General features: G+C 28.6%; 1 long non-coding RNA gene across 2 annotated transcripts; it reads left to right on the forward strand.

Moving 5' to 3' along the window:
* The first annotated feature begins 3,896 nt into the window (after positions 1 to 3,896).
* Positions 3,897 to 10,719, forward strand: LOC139906811 (uncharacterized). Of its 2 annotated transcripts, none has more exons than XR_011782760.1 (3): positions 3,897 to 4,065; positions 4,129 to 9,748; positions 9,811 to 10,719. It is a non-coding gene; the product is annotated as an uncharacterized lncRNA (long non-coding RNA). The 2 variants fall into 2 exon arrangements; XR_011782761.1 differs by having other exon boundaries at positions 3,898 to 4,065; positions 4,129 to 9,555; positions 9,622 to 10,719.
* Positions 10,720 to 13,956: the final 3,237 nt, after the last annotated feature.

Here is a 13,956-nt window from a genome sequence, read left to right on the forward strand (position 1 = left end):
TTTTTAAAGTAAGTACTTTGTTTTACAGACATAAGTACAAATAAAATATCCGGCGAGGAGATTGAACGGAAAAATGATCATTTTCCTTCATTTATGAAGAATGAACGGAGGGGATGAATGGAGTGTATTTTTCTTCATTTTTTATTATTTCTAAGAGTTAGCTATATGACTAAGGTTGTGCCCGGTTCATATTCAGCGGTTCTATCAGTCCCGGTCTCAGTTCTTTAAATTCAAAGGTTTCGGTATCGGTTCAGCTTTATCCGTTTCGGTTCCTGTTTTTTGTCTAAGTTCTTGATTATACAGGCTCAGTTTGGTAACATGAACTTAAAACAATGGGTGTCACTAGAAAATTCGGATCAGGAAAGGATATTAACTACAAACAAGGCTGCAGCCACATTATACGTAGAATACGTAGTGCCCCAAGTTCCAGTAGGGTCCTCCAAAACTAATGTTGCTTAAAACAATGGTTTTAAAAGTGGGGCCTTGAGAGAAGGCTAGGGGTGGGTGCAGGAAGATGGAGAAGTATGCATTGCTTTCAGTCAACACATAAATAGAATACATGTGTCGTATAAAGGGGGCCTCACCTATAAATGTATATGTGTAGGATGTCATTGGCATAGTAAAGTTTGGGAAACCCTGGCATAAGAAATATAATATTTATCATATTATATGGACCCAACAAGCTTAGAGCCGGACCTTGATCCATAATCTATCCCATCTCTTCACTTTTTTATTTAGACCGTCTGGTACCTTTTCCAAGATCTATAAAGAGGCACTAGCTATTTGGAAATCAGATAAAGCATAAAAACGTAAAAAAATCATCCAAAAACGCTGCAATTGCAGAAAAAAAAGAAAAAACTAACTCAGAAAATTGGCTTATTGATTAATGCTAATTTATTTTTTATAATAGATATTGTATTTTCTTTATATATTTTATATATGACCAAACTTTTTAAAAAATAATTCATCTAAAAAGACAATTTATTTAAGTACATTAAATGTTGCATTTCAAAATTATCATCATGCATTTTATTAAGATTCAATAAATATCTCACGTTGTGTTTCCTGAAAAGGTTGTGTGGTACAATAAAGGTTTCATTTAAATTAAATAATGTAGATAGAATTTTAAAAGGTTATAGATATACCAAAAGTACTACAAAAGAAAATAAGGAACAGAACCGAGACTGATAAGCAATATGTTGCTGTCTCGGTTGCGGTTCTAGCGGTTCAAGTACCGGAACTGCTTGAACCACAAGACCAATAAGGACACAACCTTTTATATGACTATTTTTCCTAAAGATTACTACAATATTTTTTTCTGCATTATGGGTATAATTATTATCTTTGAGGGTGTCTAGTAAAAAATAAATATATATTGAAAAATTATGGATCTGATTTTGTTTGTACAGTTATTATTTACTATGTAATTTGATTACTTTCTATGAAATATATATCTCACAGCACACCTTTGATATGCATCGAAGCGTTTCCAGCACTGATAAACGATCTGTATTATTAATCTTAATAGATAAAAGTGTTTTTAATAACTGGGATATTATATAATTCATAACACTGGGTGTAGAAAAAGTACTGATACCTGCCTCTAAGCAGTCAATAATATACTCATAATTGATCACGATGATGTTGTACATGGAAAATTTTATTTTATAACATTTTTTACTGTAACAATGTACATTAATTATGAATCTGCCCCTATCAGCCTCAATGACAGTCTCCAACCGCCTCCGGAACCCCTTACACACATTAGCAACTTAGTCCTTTTTCATGATCCTCCACTGCTGGTTAACAGTGGACTTCAGGTGTATCAATATTCGGGTGACGGACTTTGCAGGTGTGGATTCAGATCTGGGCTCTGAGGGGCCAAATGTTCTCGGAACAGAAGTTTATGTTGCTACATATCCACTCTTTTACAATATAAGGAGCATGGGTCAGAGCCCCATCCTGCTGAAATACGTACCTGGCCTTTTTGGACTTTTTCATGGTCTTGTTGATCTATTGCACAACATTTTCCTTTAACACCATCAAGTAGTCGGCGGCAGGTACCTCAAGTCAAATCTGCAGCACACGTTCACTTGTCGATGTGAAGCCAGAAGAATTTAAAGGCTAAGATTCAATTTAAGAATAATTAACATATCATATACATTAGAATCTTTATAATTAAATCATAGACATTCATTTCATAATCAGTCATTCTGATCCAAAGTTCAATTGTTTCCAAAAACATTTTTGGCGAAGAAAATTTTTCCAAACGGACAATATGCCGAACAGGCATTTCAGCGAAGGATTATTTGGAACATTTGGCCGAAAAATGGTATTTAAGAAATACTATATTATATAGGGGATTCCATATTTTAATTCAATTAATAAAGATTGTGTCATAAATTACTCGATTGATATTGTGCATATGCTGTATATGTCGTATAATTAAATTAATAAGTCTTCCATTCCAGAAAATACTTATTTCTTAATTATATTCATTATATGAATGCAACACAGTAGCATTTCTTTTGAATCTTTTTTCCTTGTAGTACTTTAAATAAATTAAATAATAAACAAATACGAAAGTGATTTGAATACAAGAAGTGCTAATATCTGTAATGTATCTATTATCAATTGCCTCATTCGACATAATAGATTATATTTGAAAAAAACTCATGAATGGACAAACATAGTTAACAAGAGAAGGGATTTCAAATTTCCACTTTGTTATGATCCAGAATATCCAGAATAGGATGTTGGCTGTGGTGAAGCAAACCACTGAGAGGATTTGGGGAGGCAATCAAAGATCGGGTCGTAGGGAGAAAACGTGGAAATGAGATATGTAAATGAGGAAAACTGTAAAGCTCAGTACAGTTGGATCAATTTAGAATCTAAATAGAAAGAACTGTTTTTATCTCTTCGTAAACCTTCTATTTATAGGGAGAGTAGGAAGCAGGCTCCATTACGTAGTCACTCAAGGTATTCGAATCCTCAGAGTCGTGTATATAAGACTTTGAATATATACCTCCAATCGATCTCAAGCCAAGTTATGAGAACCATAACAAGTGACGTATAAATTATGTGCTCTTTCAATAAATTCTTATGTGCATTTATCTAGTATGGTAGAATTACATTTGAAAATGAAACTTCATTTCTTAAATAAAGCGTGAAAGTGACGAACTTCACTTCCTATTCATTTGATCTGTAATAATTAAGGGTTGGAAGGATTTAATCTACAATTGAAGTATACAAAAAAATTAGAATATTTAAAATTAACTTCTTCAAAATACTATTAATTAATCATCATTAAGATCCAAATTTAAAAAAAAATCATTCAATTATGATATTTTTCAAGACCGGAATATTTATTGCGAGAATCCCTTCTATACAAAGGTTAATAAATATACTTATCCTTACTCATTAATAAAGTTGATAATATTGTAGAGAAAAACGCGTGCAAGGAGAAGGGAGGAAAATATACAAATGGTATCATTGTTTAAAATACTGATGTGATTATCATCTGCCTGCTTTATTATGATTTTTGAGGGTATAACGAAAGTATTTATTAGAAAAATGTTTAATGAAGATATACTACGTATAATTGACTTAAACGTTTTTTATCCGTTACAGTAGATTTTATAACGTCACACTCCATGAAATTGTAATTCATTATGAACCTTATTCTCAGAATAATAGCTAATGAAACGACATAGTAGAGTATTTCGAAATATATTTGAAGTTCCAAGTTTCAAAAAGAAGGCTTTAATTAAATATAATCTACATAATAAAAAATATACCATCATACATTTATGTTAAATATACAAAATTAAACAATTGGAATCACATAAATAATAACAATAAATTATATATACAGAATATTGAAATAATAGATTGATCCAAATAATATTTTCTTGTTCTGACACAGGATTCCAGTTAAATATGTCATAACTTTAGGTTGCAAAACACAAGTAATCAAAAAGATAATCACCCCTCTTCTTCATGTGGAAGTTGCTTTATACAATAGATTTTCCTCGTTACAGTTTATAATGGTCACATTCTAAATCCGTGAGTATTTATTAACGTTTCCCTACATTAAGACAATATCTTACAATTATTTATTCATTTTAGAAGCATTTATTTGTTAATAATAAAATATCATGGACGAAAAGATTTTGCTTCACCTATCTGTATTGTTGTTGTAAAAATATCATATTTTATACATTTAGAGATATCATGGAAGTGAATCATCTCCAAATCTGTTAAAACAGCATTAACATCCTCTCATTGATAAGAAATCTTATATATATGTTCATCACATCCAGGGGTTCTGGTTGAAATATTCATGAATATCTCAATCAGAATGATATAGTATTCAAATAATTGAAAAGTCTCACAATATATTACATCTTTGATTAGTTGTTTAGTGATATCATGGACGTCGATCATCTTGAAACATGTATAAATTTCATCAACACTATCTGAAAAATTATAACTCTTGTCGTAATTGTTGATTTCGTCGTTATGAATTTATTCAATTATCTTGGAAGATGTGATTCAGTTTCTTCCGTCAATTTAGTCGTAAAGGAATCTCAATTTCTTCATATTTAAACTTGCAGACAAAAAAAAAAAATGAGGAGTAAGAAAAAAAATATCTTTCAACTATGATATATTCAAATTATATCGTCTACATAATCGGGGTTGAAGCTATTAAGAACCATATTAAAATTAAGACGCCAAATATCCTAAAGGAAAGCTCAATATAAAAATTGATGCTCTGTTGTGAAAATACATTAAAATTTAATTTTAACAATTTATAGAAATGACTTTGAAGTATCACTGGGTTGAATGTCAGGTTGAAAAAAGGTCAACATTAATATTTGAAACGATTATGTACATTCTTTCTAGCTATTTTAAATAAATAACACTGGGTGGCTTTTTTGAATGAAAAATTTATTTTCACACAACGTCTCAACTAATTTATTCCCCTTGTTATCAATCTCTGCAATGTTAAAAAATGGGTAGCCGGACTTTATGGAGAAAGTGGACTATATGGAGACAACCAATAAAATCATTTTATACTGGTCCTAAAAATGTGCATAAAATTGGTAGTTCTAACCGAAACTTTAAAAAAAAGAAGTAAGAATTGGCTAATCTAGCTGCAGGAAGAGAGAAAGAGAAAAAAAAGCAAAATAATAATATAATAACAATAATTTGAAATCGTATTGTTCAATTCAGATCAAAGATTTTGACAGATTCCATTTTGAAAGCGGAGCAGTCGTCATGTCGTAGGTGGATTACGGATAGAAGAGAAGCCCACTTAATTCGTTCCTTCACTTCAGCAATCACAAGATCGAGATCAACTCGTCAATAGTTCCCTGGATGGATGGATGAATGATCATGTTTACTGCCTACCTATGCGAGTAGCATGCATTGCCAATAGATTAGTTGTGAACACATTAGTAATTTTCTGATCAAATAAAAAAGTCATAAAAAAGTTTTCTTCAAGGAAATTTCTATACTATGTCTCATATTCAATTCGAATTCGTCTCCATCCGAAGATAACTTGCTGTGGTTTGCTTTCAAGCAGAGTTTCCTTTAATGCACACCAACTAGTGTAGATATAATACGATGTAAATCATTTTGTTCTTACCTTTTATAGGCCCTCGTGTCAAACTGCATAGTAAACATAACAATCATGACAATAAAACTTTGGAACTGTATCATAAGGGCCTTCACACTGCTTCAGATGTCTACAAGGTTCCCCGAATTTCCCCCTTCGAGGGGACTTCTGACTATGATATTGTTAATTAGTTGATTCTTTTTTTTTTTTAATTTATTTACCTGACTCGGATTTTTAAATAGTATCTTTTTATTATTACGAATTATGTATATATATTAAATCAATTAGTAACATAATATAAATTCTAAATTAAATAAATTTATATATTTCATATGCTCATGGATCCTTTCTTCCCAGTCGTGAACTCTATAGGCATATAGTATCATGAAGAACAGGAGGTGTAGGTGCTTCTAGGAGAAGAGGGTCACGAAATTGCAAAGTAAAAGTTACTAAATCAATTATACTGGGAAAATCGTTGTGGAAGGACATAATGAGTTTTATATTTTATATACGAGTGTTTTTCATGCTTATAATTAAACAATTATTTCAACAGCTAAACTGGTTGTTGTCATTATATCAATAAAATCATTCCGTGTCAGGGGGGATTCGCCTTGAACATTTTTGCTAATATTGAGCAATTAACTTCTTATGATAAATAACAATTCTTTTAAAAGTGTGATTAATTTTAAATATGTAAGAATTTATTATATTATACAAAAGAATCATAATGAAAATTTTAAAATTCAGCACCATAACTTTAAAATTGAAACTTCTCAATCCCTTTACAAATATATAGTTTCTATTAAAAATATGTTATTTTCAAATGACTAGAGGTTACAAAAATGGCATTGGAAGACTAAACCTTTTCCAATATATATTTTTTATCAATATAGAACAGAAAACCAGATTACCGAGAAACGGTTACCCCCCTTGTAGATACGTTAAATTAAAAAATTAGAGACAAAAGAATATTAAATGAAAATCAAATAATTAGAATGAATGTGAAAATAAAAACATCATATAATTTGTAAGGATTGATCCAATTATTCTAAATTCATTTTGAGTTTTTGTAATTTTAATTTTACTATGGAAGAATAGAATCTCAAAAGGCAATCTAGTTTTATATATCCGGAAACATAGCCTCTTCCATCATTAAATTTTTCAAAATTGAAGATTGGAAACCTTTTTGATTTCAATCAATAAGTCATGGTATGTGAATTTTTTGGCGAAGATCAAGATCTTATCGAAATTTATCAAAATAGTGTTAATAGGGCTTCAAATTTATTATTATATTTAACTACATTACATGTTAGTCAGCTTTACAATATGATATTCTCAGCGAACAAACTCGATAAATTTTATTAACGTCGACAAATCAAAGACGATGCTTTACAAAGCTATTTGTCAATTTATTAGAAACGGGAGATTCCTGTCATCCTATTGAGATAAAGTGTAATAAATCATTTTGCTAATTATATCGCTAATGTTGGATTTAAATATTTTAATATATCTCGCAAAAATCTCATAAATGAGGCTAATAGTAGCATACACTCTGGTAAAAAAAAGGTCAAATTTTCACGATGCAAGTTTTTGATAAAATTTACTAAATTATCTTCTAAATTTTTAACTTTCATTTTGTTTCATTAAATGAATTATTTATTCTAAAAAAATTGTTTTATTCACATCTTAAAATAATTATACATTATCACAATAAAATAGATATAAATCAAAGAAAAGTAGGATAAAATATAAATAGTCAGCTTTTAATTTTGAACGTCTATATTAATGATGATTATATTAATTATATTAGAATATTGTATTATCGGTATTAATGTAATTAATAGTTATTTTTAAAATAATTAAATATAAGAACTGTTATGGGAAACATTTATTAATAATCTTTATTAGTGTGGAGATCCTAAATCTTCATGGGGGTAATATTCCAATATGGTGATAAGCAATTTAGTTGTTTTTTTTAAAGATGATTTCAAAAGTTTCAAAATTGCAAGGAGTTAAGAGGTCATTTATAATTTTTTTTATCACATAGTCACTTTGAACTCAACAATTCCCAAAATCCATTTATACAGATAGTAGCAAAATTTAATATGTATTGCAGACAATAGTATTGAGAAAAAGGGTACATATTCATTGAGAGTCTAAGATTGTAATGTATTCGTGTTTCCTTCCCCCTTGTTCTCTTCTCTTATTTTCTTGTATGTATATATCTGTGTAAAGTACAGTCTTTTACCTCGTTTTAAGTATAAATAGTCGTGTATTTTATGTATGTATCAGAGTAGGTTTTTGTGTTAATACGAATATAATTATTCCTATTAGACAACCTTTGTTTTATTCCTCTACGTCTTTCCTCTCCTCATTTCTCTCGGTCATCCTGGATTCCTTGGTTTAAATAGTTGGTGTCTCCTCATTCTCGTCAAAACACAACGAAGATTGACCTCTACTTTTTTCCAAGGGATTTCTCCATTATAACTCCTTTTAACTATTTTATTCTTGAACTACTAATGAAAAGATGTGTACATATTTTGATTTATTAATTGTCTATATATTTAATGCTTAATCGTTACATTATAAACACTTATTTTTTAACTAAACATATCTAATTTTCATTGTTATTACACAAGTCTAAATATTAAAGTTGGAATTTCTTAGCCTTAATATTCATTATTTAATTAAAACATTGGTCAATTATCAACTATAAATTCATACTTTCATTTAATTTTGATCCTGGATTTAATGGACCACGGATCGGTTATTATGTAATTATAAGTAATATAACTGTGGGCTGTTAAACTTTATAATGTGCCACATGATCCTTATATTTTAATAATTTGTATTAAAATAATCAACAATTACGCCATTAATATGTCAATCATCCATGGAACATTCAATTATTCTAATACCCTAAGTACTCCCTTCCTCTTAAATTCAATTATTTCTCATATAGTGTTTTTTGTGATATTTGTGTGATGTATGTGGTAAGTAGTTAGTTTCTATCCATTTATGAAAATAAATTTATCAGTTAGGCAATACAGTCGAGTTTTCTTTTTCTATCTTTCTTTACTAATGGCTGCCAGCTATTAATCTGTGAACTGTTTCCTACGATTAAATTTCTTATTGTCTTTTCCAAGATTAAGCACCAAAGTACTCCGTCAAATATTTTAATTTTTTTGCACCAGAGGGAATATTCCTTTTATTGAAACGTGTTTTTCCATTTATTATATAGACGCTATACCTAACATTATTGACTAATAATTAATAAGGGTGATAATTTTGGTAAGAATACAAAAGCATGCGAGGAGAAGAGAAGAAATACTTATGACATCATTGATTAAATAATATACATCTTCTTCTATCAAGAACGTTATCATTCCTGCATTTATTATTCAATATTAATATGATATCAGATGCTGATGGTCGATAGATAACTGAATAAAATGCCTAAAATGACGTCGCCTTCTGTCTGGAACTCTGAAAATGGAGGCCCAGGAATTTAGAAAATACTTACAGGATGAGAAAATTTATCGGTGTAAATGTGCTTTTAGTCCCTTGTATAGAATTACACGACACTCATTATCCTAATTTCATAACGAGAGAGTATGTATATTCATCTATAAAATCAAATTAACGATGAATACATCAAGTAAGGCTTTAACTTTGATCTCACAATGATGCTTATTGCATGTAATATAACCTTATCCATTGCTAATTATCCTGTGTTCAAAAAATTTATGGAGAAATACACTGGTAAATTCTTCCCTTCCCGAGGAACCATCATTAATTAATGGAGGATCCTGGTACTGATGTCATTTATAGAAATACCCCCATTGTAAATTGTGAAGTTGAGATCATCTTCAGCATGTTTAGAGTCATCCACACCAAATTACGAAATGGAACTCTGATTTTTGTACCATCTAACAGTAAGTATTCATTTTTATAAAAATCTAATCATAAAATATGATTCTATTTTGGCTAAAATTATCAAGAAATATGATACACAACTCAATAAATAGTAAAAAAGAAGTGCTTAAACGGTCACAACAACGGTGGTAGTAGGTTTGGAGGGTTCGCAACTAGTTTATCTAACATTAGTTTCTTCACTTAAAGACTTGGGTATGATCATTAGGTTTTCCAATATTACATAGTCAATAAATATTACTTTTTTATCACATAAGGATTAGCTATGGTTGATAAGCTCACAGAAAAGGTGTTCCGAAAATTCATAAAATGCAAAAACAATTACTTAAATGGTCACAACAACGGGGGTAGTAACATTGGGTTTAGGATTATAATTAGCAAGTGTGTGTATCCTTCATGATAATAGTATGCTGTTATATAAGCATAAATAACGGGGGGGGGGGAGATCTTTTTTGATGCCCTTAATAAGGAGTAATGTTGCCGGACATTACTACATAATTAGTTTTTGGACTAAATCTTTACAATGGAATTAATTCTAACATTTTTTAAAGTAGTTATTGTCTAATTTTAGGATTTTTACGCTTACTTCATTAATAATAATTATTTAGATCTTATTTATATCTATCATGTGCACAATTGTATATAGCAACTTCCACATTAGGAATAAACGGTGATGCTCTTTTTGATTTAACACCACGTCTGGCTTGTGTTTAGCAACTTAAAGTTATGACATATTTATCTGAATTCCTATCAGAACAAAAAATATTATTTGGATCAATCTATTATTTAAATATTCGGTATTTATAATTCATTGTTATTATCAATTATATGATTACAATGATTTAATTTTGTATATTTAATATAAATGTATGATGGTTTATTTTTTAGTATTATTATTATATTTAATTTAAGCTTTCTTTTGAAACTTGGAACTTCAAATATATTTCAAAATACTACTTTGTCGTTTCATTAGCAATTACAATTTCATGGAGTGTGACGCTTTCAAATCTACTGTAACGGATAAAAAACGTCTTAGTAAATTGTACGTAGTAAATCTTCATTAAACATTTTGCTAATAAATACTGCCGTTATACCCTCAAAAATCATAGTAATGGAGGCAGCTGATAATCACATCAGTATTATAAACAATGATACCATAAATCTTTCCCCCCTTCTCCTTGCACGCGTTTTTCTCTACAGAAGTATCAACTTTGCTAATAAATGATGATAATTATTAATTACACATATTGCAACCAAAAATTAAGATTTTAGATGCTTGTATTTGGTATACCATTTCATTAACCCCTCTTCTCATAAGTAATTTATAATTTTTGAATGTAATTTCAAAAACCCTCCCTTCTATCTGCTCAGTACTTTTAGGGACAATTGTAATCACACATTAGAAATATAAAATTATGTACACCCTTTCATTGTATCATATACCTATGAGCTATATATTAATATTAGTAAAGGAGACCACTTAATTATTTGGGTCTTTTTATATTTTTAATTATACTTCTCTTTTAGTCGATTTTTAACTATTTGCCCCGCATAAAACCTTAACTAATAAACACTTAGTGGCACATAAGATGATCCAAGAATATATATAATTACTACTAAATATATATATATAAATAAGTGATTTTAATAGATGAAAATTGGAATGATAGTATCAAGGGAGCGTTTTCACTAACGTTATAAATTACATCATAATTGAAGGAGATGCCGTTTTGAGGACTAAAAGTAGATATTTTTATTATATAATATATAATGGACAAATTTCCAATCAACTTGATAACATTCCGTCAAATGGCTTCATTATATGTTATGAGGTGTACAAATTGTAACTTGTACAATCTGTTAGTACAAGTTACAACTCGTACAAAATCGCAGGTTATAGACAACATAGAAATATGATAATCGAAATATAACTTCGAATTTCTATAATTAATCAATTGAATGACTTAATTGTAATCCCCCTTTTGGACGTTCTGAGCCAGCTCCCGTCGTTTACTTCAAAGAGCCGACTCATAGAGCTCTAACGTTTGCGAACGACCCAGAATCAAAATTGTCAAATATTTCAACATACTTAAAACTACGGCAACCTATGTGCTATGACTTACTTATGAATTGTGACTTTTTATATCATAATGTTACAATATCAATAAACGAAAGCTTATAATTTATTTTCATGTTTATTTCAAAAAAAATATTCATAATAATCAGTAATTAATCATATGAATACATAAAAGTGGAGACAAAGTGTTACACTTAAATTAATATTAATATTAGCTTCTATAACAATTTTGAGAAAAAAAATTCAATGAGCAGCGCAGCTGAAGAAAATTCTTTTGTCAAAGAAAACATTGAAAATAATATTATTAATCAATGCAAACTGTATACTGTCAATAGTTTTATAATATCAATGTAATCTTGGCCTTCAAGCCACAGTTTCTTGTTGGTGTTTCAAATAAATTAAATTATCCCTGCCAGAGAAATAAGAATTGATACGAATTGTGTTACGAGAATTGTCATCATATTCTTCAGTGGTATAGATAATTGGAATGGATGTGAATACAGAATTAGCTATGATGGAATTGATTTTGACGGCGTAAATACCCTTATTTCTGGATTTATTTCCCCCGAGTCCCTCGATAATTATGCATTTTATTCTACAACAAGATACCAAAAGATCCTTTAAACCACTTATACGATAGTAACGATGTTTGTCATTAATTGGAATAATCAAAAGGGTACCATCTGAAGAGGGTAACAGAAAGGGAATTAACATTTTAGAGTTAATCATAACCAATATTTCAAAATTATCTTCATTTTTGGGAGTCTGCTATTATTTGTCGAAGAAGTAGTATCCTTGCATTTCCACTTCCACGGATAGCAATCATAATTCGTTCCTTCTTATGTTTATTTTGATAATCTAAATATGGACATCTCTTAAACAATGGAATGGTAGATATTCTTGACAGCAATCGTTCTCTATATTTCATTCCCGATTCGCATTTTACTTTCTCTAATATCTCCATTCTGTTTGAAAAGGAAACATAACTCATGAATACTATTTAAAATTATAATTTTCAATTAAAATTAGTATACTTTTATATCATCAAAACTCTAATTAAGGTGATTCTTCAACTGAACATAAAATATGTAAGTTTTTATTAGTGATAGGATGATTAATCGGAATCGGAGAATCAGGTGTTTTTTTCTGGAATCGGCATTGGGAAAATAAAATTTAATTTGGAATTCCGATTCAAATTAACGTATTACTGGTATTTAAATATTTATTACTTATTTAAGTTATATAAAAAAAAAAATTAGCCCCAAAAAAAAAAGGAATTTTTTTTTTTTAAGAGAAAATTTAAAATTTCAAAATTTTTTACCAAAAAAATTTAATTTTATGTGAAAAACTATGTAGTATAAAAATTCTTCATTAAAAAATTTATTTTTTCAAATTTTTCTCCAATAAATGTAATAATTTATTTTGTTTCCTAAAATTATACATAAGAAATTTAATTTTTTATTTTTGTGTATTTTTTCCCCCAAAAATTAATGTTTTGGGATTTTCATTCCAAAAAATTTAATTTTTTGAAAATACCAACGGATTTTTTCCAAAAATTAAAATATCAAATTAGATATTAAAATTTTTTATCAAAAAATTAAATATAAAATTGTATATTTAAACTTTTTCTCAAAAATTAAAAATCAAATTGTATGTTAAACTTTTTATCAAAAATTAAGTATTTGAACTTTTGCCAAAAAAAATCCAATAGACAAAAAGGAAAATTTATATATATATATAATATTGTGGACGCCCCTTATAGCAAATAGTATTTTCTACCTATAATTTAATTTTTTTAAGAATCGGTATCGGGATTTTTTTGGAATCGTCCAATCATTAATTTTTATCATTTAAAAAAATAAGCATATGAGTTTTGTGATTTTATTCATATAACATCATATTTTCAACGATTTTATTCTGTTTAAAATTCTCAATCTTTTGCAATTTCCTTTTAAAACATGATTTAAACAATGCCCATCAATATTTTCCAATCGGATAAATGAATTTACTTTAAATATTTATTGAGATAATAATGCTTTGAATTACTTCATTATTTATTTGAGGCATGTTTTGGAAAATATGAGTTAATAATTTTGGTAGATGAATTAAGATATTTATCATATTATTTGTTGAAGTTAACAAAATATTAACAAGTTTAGAGTAATTCCAGAAAAGAACTTGCCATTTCCTAAGCACAAAATCTTCCATGTTAAAAATCTACAAAGATAATTCAATACTTTGACAGATTCTATTGACTTAAAATCTAGATACAAATCTTCTAAACTGTAAAAAAAAATTATTTTCACACAACTTTGAATATACACAA

The sequence above is a fragment of the Lepeophtheirus salmonis genome, chromosome 12 (genome assembly GCF_016086655.4).
Source record: "Lepeophtheirus salmonis chromosome 12, UVic_Lsal_1.4, whole genome shotgun sequence".
In the NCBI taxonomy this organism is placed as follows: Eukaryota; Metazoa; Arthropoda; class Copepoda; order Siphonostomatoida; family Caligidae; genus Lepeophtheirus; species Lepeophtheirus salmonis.